The 21,994-nt window shown below is 46.0% G+C and overlaps 1 protein-coding gene across 1 annotated transcript in view; it reads left to right on the top strand.

The window, feature by feature from the left end:
• The window catches only part of SCFD2 (sec1 family domain containing 2), a 430,377-nt gene that overhangs the window by 356,652 nt on the left and 51,731 nt on the right, over positions 1-21,994 (top strand). The gene's annotated exons all lie outside the window — the stretch shown is intronic.

Raw genomic sequence — 21,994 nt, 5'->3', positions numbered from 1 at the left:
TCAGGGGTCCATTGAGAATGTTTTTAGTGCATATTATCCTTGTCAATTTCTAAAGACTCATCTGCTGAACAGTTGTCTACATCACTGACATTTGGACATCCTGGAGCTTTTTTGTTTAGGCTCTCATTTCATTACATTGTTTGTTAAATAAAATGTTCTCAGTGGGCTAAAAATAAAGATATACCATGTGTGTCTGAATTCACCCCTCCCTTGTGGTTCTATTTTAGGAGTCCTGAAGGGTTGGAAAAGAACAGGGGTGTGGGAGATGGATCATACAGAGCCACTGCAGTGTGAATCAGGGTCTCTTCAGCTTGGCCCTGTTATGCCAGGCTTGGGTTTATATAATGGAAAAAGCCCAATGCCCATCTTCTACAGGGTTTTATTTTTTTAAGTGCTTCACATATTAAAATAAGATTTTAGGGAGTTCCCCTTGTGGCTCAGCAGTTTACAAACCCGATTGGTATTCATGAGGATGCAGGTTCAATCCCTGGTCTTGCTCAGTGGGTTAAGGATCTGGCGTTGCCATGAGCTGTGGGGTAGGTCGCAGATGCAGCTCAGATCCCGTGTTGCTATGGCTGTGGTGTAGGCCGGCTGTTGCAACTTTGATTCTACTCCTAGCCTGGGAATTTCTATATGCCACAAATGCGGCCATAAAAAAGACCCACCCCCCCCAAAAAAAAAAAAAAGTTCAGGATAGCTAAAATATTTCAGAGGCCAAGCCACTAGCCCACTTGTTTTGAGTGATATTAATTAGAATAAAATGCTTTTTCCTTGGACCTCAGCCCTTGTCCCTGTTGTACCTGTGACCCTGACACATTGCTCACTGCTACCTAAAGATAACATTAGCAATAGCTGCCTTTCACTGAGCATCAGGCACTGTTTCAAGACCTTCCCATCTATTCCGACATTTATTTCCCCTCCCACCAAAACCTGTATTTAATTGATGAAGCTCAGATTACTTAGGTGATTTTCCAGGCTCACACAGCCAGTGCTTGGCCAAACCAGCCAGTCTCCCTGGCCAGGGAGCCCATTCTCCTAACAGCCACATGGCTCTCCGTTTCCTAAATCAGCATCTCTCTCCAGGATGGTTATTTCTCTCCTGATCAGCTCCCAGCTCCTCTTGGATAATATTGGCACTGGAATCAGAACGCTCAACTTCTTTCAAACTAACACTTTCCAATTTTTTCCAACATGGCCCATTTCCTCCTTGTCCCTCGATGGGTTAGCTCAGAAGCCAGTCTTCTTGCCAAGTCTTCTGCAGCTTCTTCCTACACTATTTTTCTTTAGCTCTCACCTTTTTACCATCTAGAATCAGTATTTCCACCTTTCCTCTCCCTTTCTGTCCGCTCTAGTCCTTCCACACTTAGATGCTAGAGGAATATTTCTGAGCATGTACCATTTTCATCAAACTCTTGCCACTGCTGGAGAAGCAGCAGTAGCTTCTCATGAATTAGCATACAGTATTCACATGGCCTCCTGATGCTCATCTTTCAGTGTGTAACTTGTCCCCATGACCTCACTTTCTGAATTTCCTGCACCTCTACCAGGGCAGGCCATGTGTTTAGGAGAGGCGATCTGTTTCAGGTGAAGCCATTCAGTCAACAAGCATTTGGTATATGCCTTCTACGTGCCAAACAAGTGAAGCAGCGTAAGTGCCTGACTTTCAGAAGCTCCTTGTCCACTGATGGAACCAGGCTCTGCACAGTAGGTGCTCCAGTACAGTGGGTGCTCCACACAGTGGGTGCTCCAGTACAGTGGGTGCTCCACACAGTAGGTGCTCCAGAACAGTGAGTGCTCCATACAGTGGATGCTCCACACAGTGGGTGCTCCAGTACAGTAGATTCTCCAGTACGGTGGATTTCTGGGATCTTGGAATCCACCACAGGGAAACATCTGAGCTCTGGGCCAAGGATTCAAGAAGTGGGACGTTGAGTTTTCCAGCCTTTGCTGTGCAGAAAGACCTACCAAAGGAAGCTGAAAGAGATGTCAGGAAGCCAGGCCACCCTATCTGCCATGGAGGGCTTTGTCTTATTCATATCACTTATTATATTCTAACATTTACTTCTATATTGATGTGTTTACTGTCTCTCTTCTCAACCCAGAGTGTAAGAGCCATGAAGCAGGAATGTTGTGCTTGTTGACAGATACATCTTCTAGAAACTATACCTAGTGCTTAGTAAGTACTCAATACATACCTGTTTGATTACTTTGGTCAGCTGGAAGTGGCTTTCTGGAACTGTGCTAAGAAGGCGTGTGCGGCTGATTCCCACTTCTGCAGGGAAAAGTGCCTGCACTTAGCAGTGTCTTCCATGGGCCTGGAGAGAGGGTCTCAGGTCCTAGGCTACAAAATTGCTACCCAGAGCCTGCGGGGAGGGAAGGTGCTAAGAGTGAATGTGGCCCCCAAGCTGATCTGTGAAGGAAAAGGAGAGTCCCAGGAAAAGGAGAGTCCCAGGAAAAGGAGAGTCTCCAGTCCCAGATGGATGTTTCTTTTCTTTTTTTTTTTTTTCTTTTTTTTTTTAGGGTTGCACCTGCATCATATGGAGGTAGCCAGGCTAGGGGTCAAATCAGAGTTGTAGCCTCCAGCCTATGCCACAACAGTGCCAGATCTGAGCCCCATCTTCAACCTGAACCACAGCTCACGGCATTGCTGGATCCTTAACCCAATGAGTGAAGCCAGGGATTGAACCTTCATCCTCACGGACACTAGTCAGATTCATGTCCACTGAGCCATGACGGGAACTCCAGATGGATGTTTCTAATAGAGGGAAGAGCATGCCTGAGCGTCTTGACCACCGCTCTCCACTGAACCTGCCTATTCCAACCCCCAGAGAGCAGCTGGTACTCTTTCTACCCCTGGAACACTCTTCCTTCCCCAACATTCTACCAGTTTTGTTCTTTCATCCTATAACAAGAGTCCCTTGCCCATTATCTCAGATGGAACAGACTGACGGCCGATCTGAGTCCTCTGGGATCATAAGACTTAGTGATGCTAAGGTACCTTTCTGAAAGTGAAACTCATAGGAGCCGTGTCCCTTTTCATGTTATTCCACCTCTGTGCCTCTTTCTGGCAGCAATTAGAATCTCCAGGTTTCAAAGGTCCTCTCAGATCATCTTTCCATCTTCTTCATGATGCGTTAACCCTTCTAGTGTTAGATTGTTAAATTGCCCAAAGACAGACAAGATATACCATTCACTTCCAAAGTAGGATTTATCTCCCTCCCCAGACCCCGTGAGCCTTGATGTGGGCTGGTGGCCCTACCCTAAAACATCCCATCCAGGAGAGCCATGTATTTCTTCATTTCCAAATGGGAGGGATCTCCTTCTGAAACCCTGCCTTCAGACCTCCCTTGCTGAGTGTAATCAGAAGCCTGAGCTGTTCTGTGGTCTGTTACTGGTCATCACCAGAACAGACTTGTTGGTACTTAAGAACCCCCAGGCATGGAGTTCCCATCATGGCGCAATGGTTAACGAATCCAACTGGGAACTGTGAGGTTGAGGGTTCGATCCCTGGCCTTGCTCGGTGAGTTAAGGATCCGGTGTTGCCGTGAGCTGTGGTGTAGGTTGCAGATGTGGCTTGGATCCCGCGTTGCTGTGGCTCTGGCATAGGCCGGTGGCTACAGCTCCGATTAGACCCCTAGCCTGGGAATCTCCATATGCCACGGGAGCGGCCCTAGAAAAGGCAAAAAGACAAAAAAAAAAAAAAAAAGACAAAAGAAAAAGAACCCCCAGTCTTCCTTAGATGCCTTGCTACCTCCGTGGCTTCTGTTTATTCCATGTAGGCAACCAGGCAACACTAATTGAGTGACTGTTCTGTGTCAGGTCCTGCATGAGGTCTGATGAATGCAACTAAGAGTCATAAATGAGCAGGGAAGACCAGCAAGCAAATTGCCCTCAGCCCTCCAGAGCTGGGGTACCAGCTGCCCAGGGAACGTGTGTTCTTTGCTGGGGCTTGAACTAAGCCAGCTGGGGGAGGGGTGCTGCTGTTCCCAGCATGGCAGGCAGAGCTGCCTCTTTGGCTGTCATGGGTGGCTTGATGTCATCAGCCAGTGGCAGCACGCTGAGGCATAGGGCATATTCTTACCAAATGTGTGCAGATCTGAGCCAGAGAAGAATTACGGTAATAGCATGTCTTTATTTGGCCATCATCTTTCATTTGCTTTCCTGGCTTTCGTTTCTCTGCTGTGTGTGTGGTATTTTTTTCCCTTCAATGACATTGTGCATACGCCCAATCCCCACCTACCTCATCCTTGCCATAGCCAAATAGCTCATATACCATATTGAAACTATTGCTTAACTTGACTGTAGCCTGCACTGGACTGTCCGTGCCTCGGAGCAGGGGCCATGGCCATCTTGTTCACACTGAGGATCCTGCTCCAGTGCCTGACACATAGCAAGCATGTTGCATGTGTTTGGTGAATGACTGCACAATTGAATGACTTTCCGCCCTGGGTAGTCCTCTATTTGGCCCTTAGAGGAATACTAGTCGAATATGCTTTTGTAGACAGCATCGCATAATCACAAGATTCAGACAGGCTTGACTTTGAAACTCACCTCTTGTCGCTTACTAGCTATATACCTTGGCTAAGTCCATTCCCTCTCGGAACTTGAGTTTCTATGACTGTAAAGTGGAGGTCCTACCTACCTCTCTGTGTTACCAAGATTAGGTGTGATAACATGTCAATGTAAATAATATTTAAATGCCTAAAATGTAGTTGTGGTCAATATTTGTTTTCCTTTCCTTTCTAATTGGCTGTTTAGATTCTTCATTCATTTTCCACTTTTCACCCAGAATGTGAAGAGAGGGTGTTTGTATCAGTTAGGATGGGCTAAAAACAGACAACTCTAGAATCTCTGTGGTTTTAAGACAACAATGGTAGTTTCTGCTCTGTGCTGCGTGTCTGCTTCAGGTTTGCAGGGGCTCCGTGCATGGCCAGAGACCCGCTCTCCACACGGCCTCCGTGATCCCTGAGGTGGAGGGGATGAGATAAACAGCACAGAAGTTTTTAAAGGCTTCCACTCAAAAGCAACACATGTCACTGCCACTCACTTTACAGCCCAAAGTAAACCCCAGGGTCCCACCTCATTCCAGGGCACATGTAATCCTACCACACACCAGAAAGAGGAGCCCGGGGCAGCATCGTTGATTGAACCCCAGTGACTACCCAGACGTCTTGAAGATGAATGGACTTTCAAGTACAGCGAGATCTGAAATTACTTAGATCTGAAATTACTCTGGGTCCACTTTTGACTCACACAATTCCGGGACATTCAGCAGGAAGCAGAGTCACTGGAAAAAGTAGGCCTGAGTTTAGGGGATAAAAGGGGGGTAAAGGAGTAGTGAGAATACAAGGGTGTAATATCTGCCTAATTCTGTGACTGTAAGATCACTAAATGTTATAAACAGTCAAACTACCTTCTCAAAAGCAGCTTTGAAAAACTGGCAACAAATACCCAACAATAGAAAACAAACTAGCTGATCAGACCGTGATACAACCATGCAATGAAATATTATGCAGCCACTAAAAATGAGCCAATGAGCAAAAGCAGTAAGGTTTTAATGGCAAGCATATAGTCTTCGAGAGGAAACAGATCACTTTAAGTTGTTAGCCCTGGAGCACTCAAGCTGCAGTCCAGTCTTAAATATGCATCAGAACAGGCAGCAGGGCCCTCTGCTTGTTAGTAGGTTATCACTCACTAGATTAGCTCTAGACTCAGTATGTACTTGCAGGTAGTAAAAATATGTTTCTTTCCAAATGACTTAGAATTTACACTCGTCATAAACTTATAATGTAAACTGACCCTGCTCCTAGCTCTTTGCTTAACTCTGGGCTGTCCTCCTGTGTTTATGCTGCACTTTTTATCATAATCACTCAGTTATTTATTGATTGTCTACTGTGGTAAAAGAGTCTGGACTCTGGGTCCTAACTGCCTGGGTTCAGATTATGGTTCTGCCATTAACTGGCTGTGTGGCCTTGGACAGGCTAATCAACCTTTCTGTGCCTCATTTTTCTCAGCTGAAACAGGGATGATAATAGCATCTACCTCATAGGATAGTTCCAAGGATTTAATAAATTAATCCATGTAAAATACTTAGAATATTACTGGCACAACTTCCATATTCTGCAGCTATGGCCTTAAAAAAAAAATGAGGCAGAAGGGGCAGTTGTCATTTAACATCTGGCACAATTAAATGGTAGATCAAACAGCACTTTTTTTTTTTTTATCTTTTTAGGGCCATACCTGTGGCATATGGAGGTTCCCAGGCCAGGGGTTGAATCAGAGCTCCAGCTGCCAGCCTACACCACAGCCATAGCAATGCCAGATCAGAGCCACATCTTTGAGCTATATCACAGCTCACAGCAATACCAGATCCTTAACCCACTGAGCAAAGCCAGGGATCAAACCTGTGTCTTCATGGATACTGGTCAGGTTCAATAACTGCCGAGCCATGGTGGGAACTCCCAAACAGCAAGTTTTTATTATCGATTTTTACCGATGGATGTTTAATCCCACTTTTTCCCCACTATAAACAATATAATTATGTGCACTCTTGAAACTCCTACCCTTATACATTACTCCAGCCCCTTCTTGGCGTGAATCCCGAGTCCATACATGTAACGTGCTAAGCGCTCAGAGTTCACTACCCACTGGTGTGACTGTGCCAGGCTTTGCAGAAGTCCCTGGAGTGGCCATGTCAAGGTGAGATTTCTTGCCTCGATCTGGCCAGGAGGCTTTTCACAATCAGCAGCCAGACTGCCAGTTTTCCACAGAGGATTTGTTTTGTTTTGTTTTCTTTTTGGTTTGTTTAGTTTTTGTTTTTTCCCCGCATCACGCATCTTGGATCAGCCACGTGTTACACTGACTGAGCAGCCCCTGGGTACCTGGCTCTGCGTGAGATGCCAAACCCACTGCAGTCTGAGAACTGTCTCATTTTATGAGCTGACAGTGAAACCTTTGTACAACATGACGGCTCCTTAAACCTGGTCCCGAGCTGTCACCCAGTGCCCACCTGGAAGGAGGCATGTGGGGCAGAAATGAAGGCTGTGTCGTGGGCTGGTGTGGGAAGGGAGAATTCACATGTCACCTACCTGGACATCAGGATTGAGGGCTTTTTCCTTCCCCCTGTGGAGCCCCCAAGAAATTCTAACCATTTTGGAGTTTTTATTTCTAAACTCACTCTCAATTCCCTTGCCCTTTCAGGGGAATGAGAAGCTGTGACCTTGCTTCACGGTGCAAAATGTATACTCTGCCTTCAGGTCACAGAGCTGGCAGGAGCTCAGCGGTTCTTCCTCCCTTCACTGTTACCCATCCTCAGGGGAAAGAGCTCGGAGCCCCTCGCCTACCCTCTGTGACCTGTTGGTGGACATAGAGGAACTGTGAAAATAGCTGTAGGCTTAAGAATGTCCCTACTCAGAAGCCTGGGAAAGTCTGGAAACCCTAAGCCTTTGTGTTAACTCTTTTTTTTGGCGGGGGGGGCACACCCACGACCTGCAGAAGTTCCCAGGGCCAGGGATCAAACCCATGCCATAGCAGCAACCCTCACCACAGCAGTGACAACACTGGGCCCTTAACCCAGTGCTCCACCAGGGAACTCCTGTGGTAGTTCATTTTCATCAGCAGAGTTTGTCACCCTGTAGACATGGGATTCATCTGAGCCACCTCCCTCAGGGGTGGGAGGAGATGGGTTGGCCCTACCAGTGACTAGACTGGGTTAGGACAGGTCAAAGCACCTAGAAGCCTGCAGACAGCAGCCCCCTTTACCCAGGCAGGAAGCCTGGCTCTGTCCTGAGGGTCAGAGAGGCAGGGAGAACCGTGGCCCTCACTCCTGCCCCTTGCAGACTCTGCTCCCATTTCACCGTGACCTGAGCTCTGAGCTACAGGAGGCAGGCCTCTGCCCTGGAAGCTTTCCTCTCTGCATTTGCTCCCGGGGTCCACCTTCAAGGCTCCTTCTGCCCCCAACAGATGAGGGTGGCTTCCCCTCCATGCTGGGGGCCACTGGCTAGCCTCCCTGGCCTGTGTCCCATCTCCAAATCAGGCATGGCTCACCCACACGCTACTCCACGCTGCCTCCAAAGGAAAATTCAAAAAGCGATAGATAAAAGGCCTCATTTAGCAGGAGCTTAAATTTCAGGCCTAGGGATGCTGGCTCGGTTCAATGGAGATTTACAACAACAGGTGCAGGGGAACCTTAGATGGAGGCTGAGAGTGAGTTTTGTGCGTGTTGGGGGAGGGGCGAGGTGCGGGGCTCATTTGATCTGTCTGCCACTAGAAGAAAAATAAACTCCATGTGTGCATCCATTCTTTTAAGAAACAAAAGGGCTGAAAGAAACTTTAGGCCAATAAGCTTCTCTTTCATTCATTCCTTTTTCTCAGATCAGAAAATGATCCCCTATTATTAAGCACCTAGCCATCCCCCAAAATATCAATAAAGAGACACTATAAATAAAATAAAGTCCCTTCATACACACAAATCTCATGATAGCAAGCTCAGGGAGGTTGGAGCTTAAGAAAGATAATGGAAAAGACTCTTAGTTGTTTTTTTTGTTGTTTTTTTAAAAGGCTCCTCTAAATGACAGTGAGAATAAGAGGCAGTCATTTGAAAGGCTTTTCAATGAGCCGTGATTTGAACTTCTGATGTCATCCTTTTCTACAAACGAACAATTAGCTGCAGCACAGGTTTGTGTAATGAGCAGACAAACCGAGCCCTGAGTGATTTATTCACTGCCCAGTGACCCATCACAGCCAGAAAGACACCGTGTTATTCCCACATTTTCGATTTTATTGGCATTTGTAGAATAAAATACAACCTTGTCTTTTAAGAAGCCTTTACAGGCAGTGGACCATTGGTACTGTTTGTAAAACCAGCAATAAGATTGGACTTGGGCTAAGATTCAGAAAGGAGTGGAAAGAGGGGACCTTGATGTGGTCCTTCACAGCTTCCTTCTTGGTCCGCTCCTCCAGGAATCCTTCCAGGTGATCTCGGGGAGCCCTGGGCCGCTGCTACAGCTCCGCTATGTACACCTGCCCTTCCTCCCAACACACTCATCTCTGTCCTGGAGAAGAGGGAGGGACAGAGTGCGGAGGGTAGCGAGGTGCAGGGCTGGTGACAGGTGGTAGCACCTCAGGCTCCCTTCCTGGAGGCCAGGTGGGATCGGCCTCTAGTAGATCTTGGAAGGAACATCTGGGCTTCGTTTTCCCCTCTGTCTGCAATGCCGAACAGGCTCATTGGTTCTGAAACTGGGCTCTGGGGGGGATGCTGTTCCCTGCTAGAACTGAAGGATGGAAGTCATCTTTCAACTCAAAGAAAAAGTGAGGGAGTTCCCGTCATGGTGCAGTGGTTAATGAATCCGACTAGGAACCATGAGGTTGCGGGTTCGATCCCTGGCCTTGCTCAGTGGGTTAAGGATCCGGTGTTGCCGTGAGCTGTGGTGTAGGTTGCAGACACGGCTCAGATCCCGCGTTGCTATGGCTCTGGCACAGGCCGGCGGCTACAGCTCCGATTGGACCCCTAGCCTGGGAACCTCCATATGCCACGGGAGCGGCCCAGAAATGGCAAAAAGACAAAAAAAAAAAAAAAAAAAAAAAAAAGAAAGAAAGAAAAAGTGAGTAGGCAGGTCGGATTTTCCCCACCAGAGGTTTCTATCTCTTCTGTGCTTTCTTCCCTTTGGTGCTGCTTCTGCTTCTGTAGCACCCTGAAAAGAACAGACAAGAAGCAAGCAAATATTAACAGAAAAGCTGCCAGCTGTTCTCCACCCGTGGCCGTGCTCCGGTGCTGCCTTGATGCACGGTAGCATAGCCTTGTTTTCGCCTAGTTGGGAAAATGAGATCGATGGTCGTCATTGTCACAGTGGCCTCTGAGGCACCCAGGTGCTCTGCCACCTGACAGCTTGTAAAAACAACTAGATGCACGTAATCTCTCAGGTCAACCCTGAGAGGCCAGCGGGCTAAGCCGAGCTATTCAAAACCACCAGAAATGTCAACACACTTTGAAAGGGGACTTACGGTATAAATGGCATTCAGAGGAATTAATTCAGCAGAATAAAAACAATCACCCTGTTAGGAAGCCCTCCTAGTAAGATACAGGTGTGAGAGCGCGTCTGTGCGTCTGTGATGCCTCTTGGGAGCCTGTGTGCCGCCCTCCTTGGCGTTGGCAAGGTTTGTGAATATACGCTCTGGCCTAAGCCCCTCTGTGGGCATTTCCCGCACACGTGGCAGGTTTCATTCCCAAAATGGGGCCCAGTGTCGACATGACATGAAAGGAATCAGACTTCTTCTGTGGTGATAGCCCTGATAATAGAGGATGGTGTAACTGATCCAAAATCAATGCCTATCTTTTTAAAGAAATAGCCTCCAACATAGTATTTCACTTATTCTGAATGCTGAACCTCGTAAGTGCATGAACTTCACCTTTGTCTAAGGTGACTTGGATTGACTTAAGAATAACATGATCATCAAGGAAAGAAATTGTACTATTTGGGAGTTCCCCTTGTGGCTTAGTGGGTTGTCAACCTGATTAGTATCCATGAGAATGCGGGTTCAGTCCCTGGCCTCGCTCAGTGCGTTACGGATCCCGTGTTGCTGTGAGCTGTGGTGTAGGCCGGCAGCTGCAGCTCCTATTTGACCCCAGCCTGGGACCTTTCATATGCTGCAGGTGTGGCCCTAAAAAAAGCAAAAAAAAAAAAAAAAGAAAGAAAAAAAAATTGTTCTATTTGATATCATGCTCTATCAGCATTTTTTACATAATTACCCCGTCTTTAGTTAACCATATAAAGTCTCAAAGAAACGCTGCTGGTATAATTAGGGGAGTCAGGAAAACTAAATTGGAGAGATTTTTCAAAAGCATCTTGGAGGAAATGTTTTGACATAGTTGGGGCTGGAGTTCCCATTGTGGCGCAGTGGAAACGAATCTGACTAGGAACCATGAGGTTGCAGGTTCTATCCCTGGCCTTGCTGGGTAGGTTAAGGATCCGGCATTACTTTGAGCTGTGGTGTAGTTTGCAGACATGGCTCAGATCTCGTGTTGCTGTGGCTCTGGCATAGGCTGGTGGCTACAGCTCCGATTGGACCCCTAGCCTGGGAACCTCCATAGGCCATGGGTGCAGCCCTAAAAGGACAAAAGACCAAAAAAAAAAAAAAATCGAAGAAATAGTTGGGGCTGTTTCCCTATTGCTGAAATGATTATCTATCTTGCTGCCTTCTTGGAACTTCCACAAGCAGCACTCAGGCTGCTTGTCCCATTGCCTGCATCCCACTTTCTGAGCCTCCCTGCCAACTTGACCTTGTTCCCTGCCTTAATTAAAGATGCAGATTCCAAAACCTATTCCTGACAAATGGTCCTTCCTTCAGGCTTCTCCACACATGTTTTCTCACAAAAAGCCTCAGAGCTTGGGCTAGAATTCTGGGCAGTCACGTTCTCTCGTGACTATACAAGCCTTTCCACGTCCACTACACATCCCAAACCTGCCTAATAATAACAGATTTCAGCTGTCATTTCTTCCCCCCCTTTTTTTTCAGCTGTTATAAAAAGCTGAAATTGCTGGAGGCTTAAAAAAGAGTGTGACTAGGTTTCTGTTTTGTTATATTTTTAAGATGATAGCTGAAACACTTAAAATCTTATATAAGGAGGGGGATGGATGGGAAGTCCGGGGTTAATAGATGCAAACTATTGCATTTGAAGTGAATAAGCAATGAGATCCTGCTGTAGAGCACAGGGAACTATATCCAGTCACTTTTGATGGAATCTGATGGAGGATAATGTGAGAAGAAGAATGTATATGTGTGTGTGTGTGTGTGAGAGAGAGAGAGACTGGGTCACTTTGCTGTGCAGTAGAAATTGACAGAATACTATAAACCAACTACAGTGGAAAAAAATAAAAATCATCAAAAAAAAGCAGGAATAAAAAAATAAAATGTTGGAGTTCCCATCGTGGCTCAGTGGTTAACGAATCCAACTAGGAACCACGAGATTGCGGGTTCGATCCCTGGCCTTGCTCAGTGGGTTAAGGATCTGGCGTTGCCGTGAGCTGTGGTGCGGGTCACAGACCTGGCTCGGATCCCAGGTTGCTGTGGCTGTGGTGTAGGCTGGCAGCTACAGCTCCAATTCAACTCCTAGCCTGGGAACCTCCATATGCCGTGGGAGTGGCCCTAGAAAAGGCAAAAAAAAAAAAAAAAATTATGTGATGTATGTTGTAAATCATAATTATATAATAAACACCCATGAACCCACCACCCTATCCCAAGGGGTTACTAACCCATCCACCTCCACCCCCAGAGGTAGCCACTTTCTGAAGCTTGTATTTATCATTCCCTTTCTTTTTAAAACAGTTTTATCTCATATGTGTATATACCCAAACCAAGCAAATTTAGTTTTGCTTATTAAACAAACAGAATTTATGCAGCCAATTGAGGTCTCTTCTCAAGTAGCCTTTTTGGGAGTTGATCCACTTATGCATGGAGGCTGCAGTTGCTCAAACCCATCTGGGAGCCTTTGTTTGAAATATCCTGCAGAGACAGTTTATCAGCTCCTCAAGAGTCAGCGCTGTTGCTTTATGGAGTGTTTGGTCCACATTAGGCTCTTTTTCCTCCACTCATTTATTTAAAAAATATTTCGAGGTTGCTTCCAGGAACCAGGCACTGGGCTTGAGACCAGAGGTGAACCCAGGGGAACCCTGGCTTCCCTGGAACTTGTCGCCACCCTGCACGTTCTTTTCTCCTCTGTCATTTTAGCGGTGACGAGAGGCCGCAGGCTAGGAGATTCCAAGACACTGATAACGTTCTGGTGAACCAAGGGGGTGTGGGATGAGTGGGGGCTTCCAACACCAAGGGGAGCCCTCTAGAGGGACTTTCAGAGGTGGTCAGTCTCCATGAGCCCTGTCTTGGGCCCTTTGTGGCCTCACCTGGACACTTGTGACCGTGATTTTCTCTGTTAGGCCAGTCTCCTTAACACTCATCCAGGCATATTTATGTCACCATCTGCACACCTGCCAAGGAGCCCCTGCCATGGGATGTGGGTCAAGGATTCCACGGGGAGAGAGGAAGTCAGACCTCAAGGCTGACAACCCAGACCATGGCTCTTTTTTTCATGTTAGAGGAACTTGAAAGTCATACTAGGTTATTAAATATTAGATTGATGACACAGATACAATGGCTTAAGTAGTGTGACGTGGGACCTTAGAAATATGTGTCTATATATTTTTCCTTTATATACAACATTGTATGTAGGAGTTCCCATTGTGGCGCAGCAGAAACGAATCTGACTAGGAACCATGAGGTTGCAGGTTCGATTCCTGGCCTTGCTCATGGGTTAAGGATCTGGCATTCCCGTGATCTGTGGTGTAGGTGGCAGACTTGGCTTGGATCTGATGTGGCTGTGGCGTAGGCCAGCACCCATAACTCCAATTGGACCCCTAGCCTGGAAACCTCCATATGCCACAGTGCCCTAAAAACAATATATATGTGTATATATATAAAATATTAATATAATGAATATAAATAATACATATATATACAATTCGTGTGTTCTCCCCACCTCCACATGGCCCATTCACCAAAATAACTGATGTTCTGCAATCCTTCTGTGGAATAGAGTGACGCACACCACAGTTGTGACCCCTCAGAGCTCTAAGGCGACCTCCACGTGCCCAGGCACATCTGTTCTTGCTGGCTGAGCCATGCGACTCCCAAGAACCAGTTATGCGTGTTCCCAAAGCCTCTTATGCCAGTGGTCCTTGTTATTAAGTTGCACACTGTAATTAAATGTTCTCTGAGGAAATCTGAATTCAAAAAGAAATTATTTCATTGAAAACCAGACTGAAGGCTTTTGAAAGACTCCGTAAAGATGAGTCATTTTAAACACGCTTTTGAATTAGATCTGAACGAGCTGACTGCGAAAGATGTGAAGACAAAAACATTAAGCTCGAAAAGAATTCTGCGCTGTGATTGTGCTACAGGTGTTTTTAATTTCTTATTCCACTTTAAATGGATGAAAATTGGAAATTGTATGTGATTCGTAATGGTTTAAAAAAAAAAAAAAGAACTCTATAAACAACACTCAAGGAAAAGACCTCGGCCTTTTCTCAAGATTCATGAGTTAACAGATATATATGTTTTCACTGTATACAAAGTTATATACACAAGGACACAAATGCACATATATGTACATGCATGGGAGAGAAATCAATTTTTCATGACACCGCCCCCCGCCGCAAATGCCTTCTAACCACCAATTGGTCCCAAGCACATTTGGAAAAGAGGGTTCCTATTATAAATATGACCAGGACTGCCCTACTCCAGAGTGGTTTTATACAGTCCGTCTCCCTAAAAGATTTCAGATGGGACACCACTTGCTAAGGTTTATTTGGTATTGTGTTGTGTTTGGTTTTGTTTTCATTTGCCAACCTTTTATTGAGAGCCAAGAAAAAAAGACTCCATCTGTAAAACAATAGTTTGGAAAGAGAGAAAAGGCAATGTCAGAATGCCGGATGGATGAGAGAGGTCGTGACCTCCCAGCCCTCTGCCCTTTCTGGCCATGTCGCCCCCTCCCCAGCCAACCTTTTCTCTGGCTGCCCCAGGAGCCCACGAAGGTGGGTCCCCTGCTGCCAGGGGTTTGCTGAGTGGCAGGAGGGCAGGGATGTAGACTGGAAGATGGGCCTGATGTTGTCAACATCTGGGCCAGAAGAAGGATGAGGAGGCCTTCTGTGGGTGACTTGGGTCCCGATAAGAAAGGAGCCTCTTCACCAAAGAACCTACTCACAGAACGGAAACAAACTCATGGATACGGAGAACAGACTTGTGGCCAAGAGGGAGGAGGAGGGAGTGGGATGGACTGGGAGTTTGGGGTTAGTAGTGTTATACTGAGGATAGATAAGCAATGAGCTCCTACTCTACGACACAGGGAACCATAGCCAATCCCTTGTGATGGAACATGATGGAAGATATTACGAGAAAGGGAATGTATATCTACATATGACTGGGTCACTTTGCTATACAGCAGAGATGGACAGAACATTGCAAATAAACTATTAAAAAAAAAAATTTTAAAAAGGAGTTCCCATTGTGGCTCAGTGGTAAGGAACCCAACTAGTATCCATGAGGACACAGGTTCAATCCCTGGCCTCCCTGAGTGGGTTAAGGATCCAGCATTACTGTGAGCTGTGGTGTATGTCACAGACGTGGCTAGGATCCCGCATTGCTGTGGCTGTGGTGTAGGCTGGCAGCTGCAGCTCCGATTCAACCCCTAGCCTTGGGAACTCCCATATGCTACATGTGCAACCAAAGTTAAATTTAAAAAATAAAAATTTTAAATTTATCCTATGAAATCAGATTGTTATGATCATTATACAACTACAGATGTGATAAATGAGTAATAAAAAAATTTTTTTTAATTTAAATTTAAAAACATTTAGGGAGTTCCCGTCAAGGCTCAGCACAAATGAATCCAACTAGTATCCATGGGGATGTGGGTTCGATCCCTGGCCTTACTCAGTGGGTCGGGGATCCTTCATTGCCAGTGGACTGTGGTGTAGGTTGCAGACATGGCTTGAATCCTGCATTGCTGTGGCTGTGGCGTAGGCCGGCAGCCGTAACTCCGATTTGACCCCTAGCCTGGGAACTTCCATCTGCCTCGGGTGCAGCCCTAAAAAAACAAAAATAATAAATAAATAAAATTAATTAATTAATTAAAAAAATAAAATTTAAAAAAATTTCAAAAGAGCCTCTTGCCCAGGCTCCAGTGGGATTCCTTGACCCTAGCTCTTCCCATTCAGATGTGAAGGGCCTTTACAACTGAGAGGAGAATGCGATCGCTAAATAAGGGGATATTCAAATCGTGTTCCAGCCATGCCTCTCAGCTTCTCCAGCCGTGTGTGTGTGTGTGTGTGTGTGTGTGTGTGTGTGTGTGTGTGTGTCTCAGAGGGCCTTAGACGAGTGCTACTTAAGTGCTAATCCAGACGGAGGCTGTAGACACAGCAGCTTCCTGATAGAAGATGCTCCAATCTCCTGGACACTTAAGAAATAAAACCAAACTTCTGGAAGCCAGGGGCTTTTGAAAAGGTTCTTCATGTACCGGAGAGGTTCAAGCCTGGCCCGTAAGAGAAGCAAACAGAAGAGAAGGGCTGGGCCGGCGGGAGTGAGTCATGCAGCCTCATTCCAGCCCCCCAGGAGGATCAGGAAACCTTTCATCCTTCTCTCCATTCACCTGTTGTCACTGGGAACGCGGGTCCCTCCAGTGCCCAGAGCCAAGGACACCACTCTTCTCCCTCTGCTGAAGTGAAATGACTTCAGTAAGAGGAGACAGAGAGAGGGGAGTGAGGGAGGGCAGACTCAGACACAGGAGCCCTATTCTGTTGCTCCAAGGAGTAACTGGAGCCCTGCCCAAGAGATCCCCAGGCCCTCGGAGAAAGAAATTTGCAGGTGCATGCGTCATCCCCCATTTTAGACCAACACAGAGGTGCCCTGGGGGGCTGGGGGGGGGTCTCTCTTATCAAGAAGTAGGCAACCGAAGTACACAGATTGCGCTTGGCCAAAGGCTAGGATCAGCTTCTGGCTTATTATCTATTTAACTAAATGGATTAAATGAGAATTGACTGGAATTGCACACTTAGCGTTCCCTTACAAAACACCGTTATCTCGTAAGCTGGCTTAATGGAACAGGCAGTCGGGGGCTTATTAGAAGTAACTGAATACAGCGCCTTACAGGGCAGACATTCAGTGGAGGGTGTGCAGCAGGCCTGGGAGAGCCCACACCTTGTGTGGCCACAGAGGACGGGCCTGGGGTACAACTGAAAGCCACACTGTTAGCACCTGCCCCCAGGGACAGGCCCGGGTCTTCCCAGAAGAAAGGCCTTTGCATTCACTCTGTTTTAAAAGCATTTCATTGTTATTAAAGGTGAACCAAGTGCTTTACTGATCTCTCCTGTAGGTGGTCTCAGCACATATGAAAGAGCAGGGCAGGGAGTTCCCTTGTGGCTCAGTGGGTTAAGGATCTAGTATTGTCACTGCTATGGCTCTGGTTACTGTTGTGGCATGGGTTGATCGCTGGCTTGGGAACTTCTACATGCTGGGAGCACAGGACATCAGTGGCCTCTCCAGGTGCTCTACCTGTCTAGTACTTTCGGAAGTGGAGGGAAGGGAGGGGAGGAAAGGGGAAGGGAGGGAGGTAGGGAGGGATGGGGGGAGGGAGAAAGGAGGGAGGGGGAAGGGGGAAAGGGGAGGGAGAGTGGGGAGGGGGAAGGAGAGTGGGGGAGGGCAGAAGGGGGAGGAGGGGGAGGGAGTGGTTAACGGGACCACCTTTGGAGTTAGGCTGCAGGGTTTACATCTTAGCTTCACTGCTGACTACTTGAGTGGCCATGTGTGGCTTCACTACTCTATGGCTCCGTCACCCCATCTGCAAAATGAGGGTGATAATGGTACCGACCTCGTTGGGGTCCTGTGGAGATTAAATGAGCTAAGGGGTACAAACGTCTTAGAATAGTCCCTGGCATATATGGTTATATTAGTGAACTTTCAAGGGTTCTAGCTATTACACAGAAGAGAATTCATCCTGTTTCAGAGCTTTGGCACCCACGGCTCCTCTAGCTATTTCTTGCAGCATGAGTTTGGAATGGGTTGTGTTCACAGAGGAGGCTCCACCTGGTGGGAGGCAGTGTGCGTGGAGGAGGTCAGGGCTGTGATGAGAAGGACATGTGGTACCTTGACTTTGCTGGAGGTGGTGGTGTCATCTGGCTCATCATTTATCTTCTCTGATTCTCATTTCTGCGTGTCTATGTATGTGTCTGGGGTGGCGGCGGGCGGGGGAGGGGTTATTACAGGCATTGGGTAAATGAATGTAAACCCTGCTTTTGGTGAAGGCTGATATAATTAGGAAAATGCCCAGAGATGATGAAAATGAGACCCCTTTGGCCTGGCATCGCAGAGACATGTACATTGTCAGCAATGTACGTGTCTTGCTTTGAGAATAAGAGACCTGGCAGGAAGGGTTGGTGGTTTGGACAGAAGTTGCCCTTGTACAGTTGGTTTGAACAAAGGAGAGACTTGACTGGTTTTCAGGAAAGTTTTAATCTTTTTTTTTTTTTTTTTTTTTTTGCTTTTTTGCTTTTTTTAGGGCCACATTGTGGCATATGGAAGTTCACAGGCCAGGGGTCGAATTGGAGCTGTAGCCGCTGGCCTGCACCACAGCCACAGCAACATGGGATCCAAACCCTGTCTGTGACCTATACCACAGCTCACGGCAATGCCAGATCCTTAACCCACTGAATACTAGTTGGATTCATTTCCACTGCACCACAATGGGAACTCTGGGAAAGTTTTAATGTATTTGTTAATTTAGTGCCTTTTTGTTTTGTTTTTTTTTGTTGTTTTTTTGTCTTTTTGCTATTTCTTTGGACCGCTCCCACGGCATATGGAGGTTCCCAGGCTAGGGGTCGAATCGGAGCTGTAGCCACTGGCCTACGCCAGAGCCACAGCAACACGGGATTCGAGTTGTGTCTGCAACCTATACCACAGCTCACGGCAACGCCGGATCGTTAACCCACTGAGCAAGGGCAGGGACCGAATCCGCAACCTCATGGTTCCTAGTCGGATTCGTTAACCACTGCGCCATGACAGGAACTCCAATTTAGTGCTTTTTTTGTCCAACAATTGCTTTGACAGTCTTAGTTTTCTGTTGAGTTCAATTTACTTATAATCTGTAAATGTTTCTGTCAAACAATCTCCTCCATAGCTGACCAAACTCTTTGGAATTACACAGCCTTTGCTTAAACTAAGTCCAATGGATAATACACAATTTCCATGTATAATTTATAATTTGCAGTACTCTGTACCCCAGTAGATGCTTCTATTCCACTCTGCCTAATAGGTGAACATGATAGGCCTCATTTTCAAACAATTGAAAGGGACCATGTGAAAAAATGGATGAATCTTTCTGTTCTATAGATGATGAATAACTTTAAAATTTAGATTGTTAGCTGAATTGTGGGTTTATTTTTTTTTATTTTATTTATTTATTTTTTTGGCTTTTTGTCTTTTCTAGGGCCACACCCGTGGCATATGGAGGTTCCCAGGTTAGGGGTCTAATCGGAGCTGTAGCCACTGGCCTTCGCCAGAGCCACAGCAATGCAGGATCTGAGCCGCGTCTGCAACCTATACCACAGCTCAAGGTAACGCAGGATCCCCAACCCACTGAGCAAGGCCAGGGATCGAACCCGCAACCTCATGGTTTCTAGTCAGATTCGTTAATCACTGAGCCACGATGGGAACTCCAAATTGTGTTTTAGAAACACTGAAACACCATGCATGTGTTTTAGAAAAATTGAAACATAGCCGTTTCTGCTGTGGTACATCCGGTTAAGGATACAGCATTGCCGCAGCTGTGGGGTAGGTTGCAGCTGCAGCTCAGATTCCATCCTTGGCCCAGAAACTTCCATATGCTGTGGGCATGACTGAAATAAGACAAAGGAAAAAAAGAAAAATTTAAACACTGTGCACTAGAACTAGTAATGCTTTCTTCTTGTTTTCATACCTTTTTTTAAATTTGAGAGAGCGTATGTAATATACAAAACCTAGATATAATTGATATAATTTCCCATATAGTAAGTGGCTCAGCCTAAGAATTTAAGGAAAGAGGCCACATGAAGGAGGGAGAAGCTGCAAAAACTTCTACACCTACAACTAGAAGCATCAGTCATAATAGTCAAAATGTTGAAACACCCAAATATCCGTCAACTGATACATGGATATATAAAATGTGGTATAGCCATACACTGAGTATTAGTCAAAATAAAAAGAAATGAAGCTCTTCAGAAAACTAAAAATAAAATTACCATTTGATCCAGCCATCTTGCTCCTGGGCATCCATCCAGACAAAACCATGACTCAAAAAGACACATGTACGCCAATGTTCATTGCAGCACTATATACAATAGCCAAGACATGGAAACAACCTAAATGCCCATTTGACAGAGGAGTGGATAAAGACGATGTACATATACACAATGGAATATTACTCAGCCATTAAAAGGAAAGAAATAATGGCATTTGCAGCAACATGGATGGACCTAGAAATTATCCTGCTAAGTGAAGTCAGTCGGACAATGAGACACCAACATCAAATGCTTTCACTTACATGTGGAATCTGAAAAAGGACATAATGAACTTCTTTGCAGGACAGATGCTGACTCACAGACTTTGAAAAACTTATGGTTTCCTAATGAGACGGGTTGGGAGTGGGAAATACACTGAGGGTTTGGGATGGGAATCCTATAAAATTTAGTTGTGATAATTGATGTACACTTATAAATGTAATAAAATTCATTGAGTAATTTAAAAATTAAAAAAAATAAATAGAATTCAAATAAAAAATTAAATATATATATATGTGTTTAGAAAGAAATGAAGTCCTGATACAGACTACAACTTGGATTGGCTCTGAAAACATTATGCTAAGTGAAATCAGCCAATCACAAAAGATTGTATATTCTCCGATTCCATTTATATGAAATATCCAGCATAGGGAAATCTATAGAGACAGAAAGCAGGTTAGTGCTGCCAGAGCCTGGGGGTAGGGGGAAAGGGGAGTGACCGTTACCAGGTATGGAGCTGTTTTTTCCTTTTCCTTTTCCTCTTAGGGTTGCACCTGCAGCATATGGAAGTTCCCAGGCTAGGGGTTGATTCAGAGCTGCAGCCACAGCTGCTGGCCTACACCATAGCCACAGCAATGCTGGATCCCAGGTGCATCTTCAACCCACACCACAGCTCACAACAGCACTGGATCCTTAACCCACTGAGCGAGGTCAGGGATCTAACCCACATCTTCTTGGATAATAATCAGGGTCCTAACCTGCTGAGCCGTAACGGGAACTCCTGGAGTTTCTTCTTGATGCAATAAAAATGTTCTAAAATTGATTGTGGTGGTAATGATTGTACCACTGTGTATAAATATTAAAAGCTGTTGAATTGTACACTTGAAATGGGATAAGTGTATGGTGTATGAATTGTATCTTAATAAAGCTGTTCTGAGAAAAAGCATACAGGCTGCCTGTGGTTGAATCACCTGGCAGCTCTGATTTCCTGTGACAAGGACATGGGTGTACTGAGAAGGTATCCCTGGCTGCGTGGTCAGGAAGTAGAGAAGTGAGGTGGGGCAGAAGGCAAAGCACAGAGAAGGGACATTCACGAGTGAGTTACTATTGAAGGCAGCTGGGGCTCCAGTCCTGGTGCCCCCAAAATCCTGTCTTCCCCCCTCACTGCCGTGATGAAAAAGCTGTGTTCTTTCTTTCTTTTCCTTTTTTTTTTTTTTTTTTCTTTTTAGGGCCACACATGTTGCATATGGAAGTTCCCAGGCTAGGGGTTCAAATTGTAGCTACAGCCGCTGACCTGCACCACAGCCACAGCAATGTGGGATCTCTGATCTGTCTGCAGCCTACACCACAGCTCACAGCAATGCCAGATCCTTAACCCACTGAGCGAGGCTAGGGATTGAACCTGAATCCTCATGGATGCTAGTCAGATTCATTTCCACTGAGCCACACGGGAACTCCTGTGCCATTTCTAAGTGCTGACTCCCACACTTCTAACCAGAGAAAGTCCTCAGACAGGAGCACAGAGACATAGAGACGGAGACAGACATGCAGGTACTTGAGGCAGGAAGCAGTTACAGGACACAAGAAATATCCTCCAAACCTATTGGCGACTCAGTCCAGGGTGACCAAGGGAATATAGCTGGACATTGAGTATGTGCTGATGGGAATGTCCCTTAGTCTTCCTATAGCTCTGCTCCCTCATCCTTAAAATGGGGGAAATAATAGCTCCTCTCTTTTAAGGGTGACATGAGGATTGGCAGATTCATGTATCTGTAGTATTTCAACAGTCAAAAACAGACTCATCCTGGAATTCCTGTCATGGTGCAGTGGAAACAAACCCGACTAGCATCCATGAGGATCCAGGTTCGATCCCTGACCTCACTCAGTGGGTTAAAGATCCGGCGTTGCCATGAACTGTG

This window comes from Sus scrofa, chromosome 8 (genome assembly GCF_000003025.6).
Source record: "Sus scrofa isolate TJ Tabasco breed Duroc chromosome 8, Sscrofa11.1, whole genome shotgun sequence".
NCBI classification, from domain to species: domain Eukaryota; kingdom Metazoa; phylum Chordata; class Mammalia; order Artiodactyla; family Suidae; genus Sus; species Sus scrofa.
The sequence above is the reverse complement of the archived record's forward strand: the minus strand, read 5'-3'. Positions and strand labels throughout refer to the sequence as shown.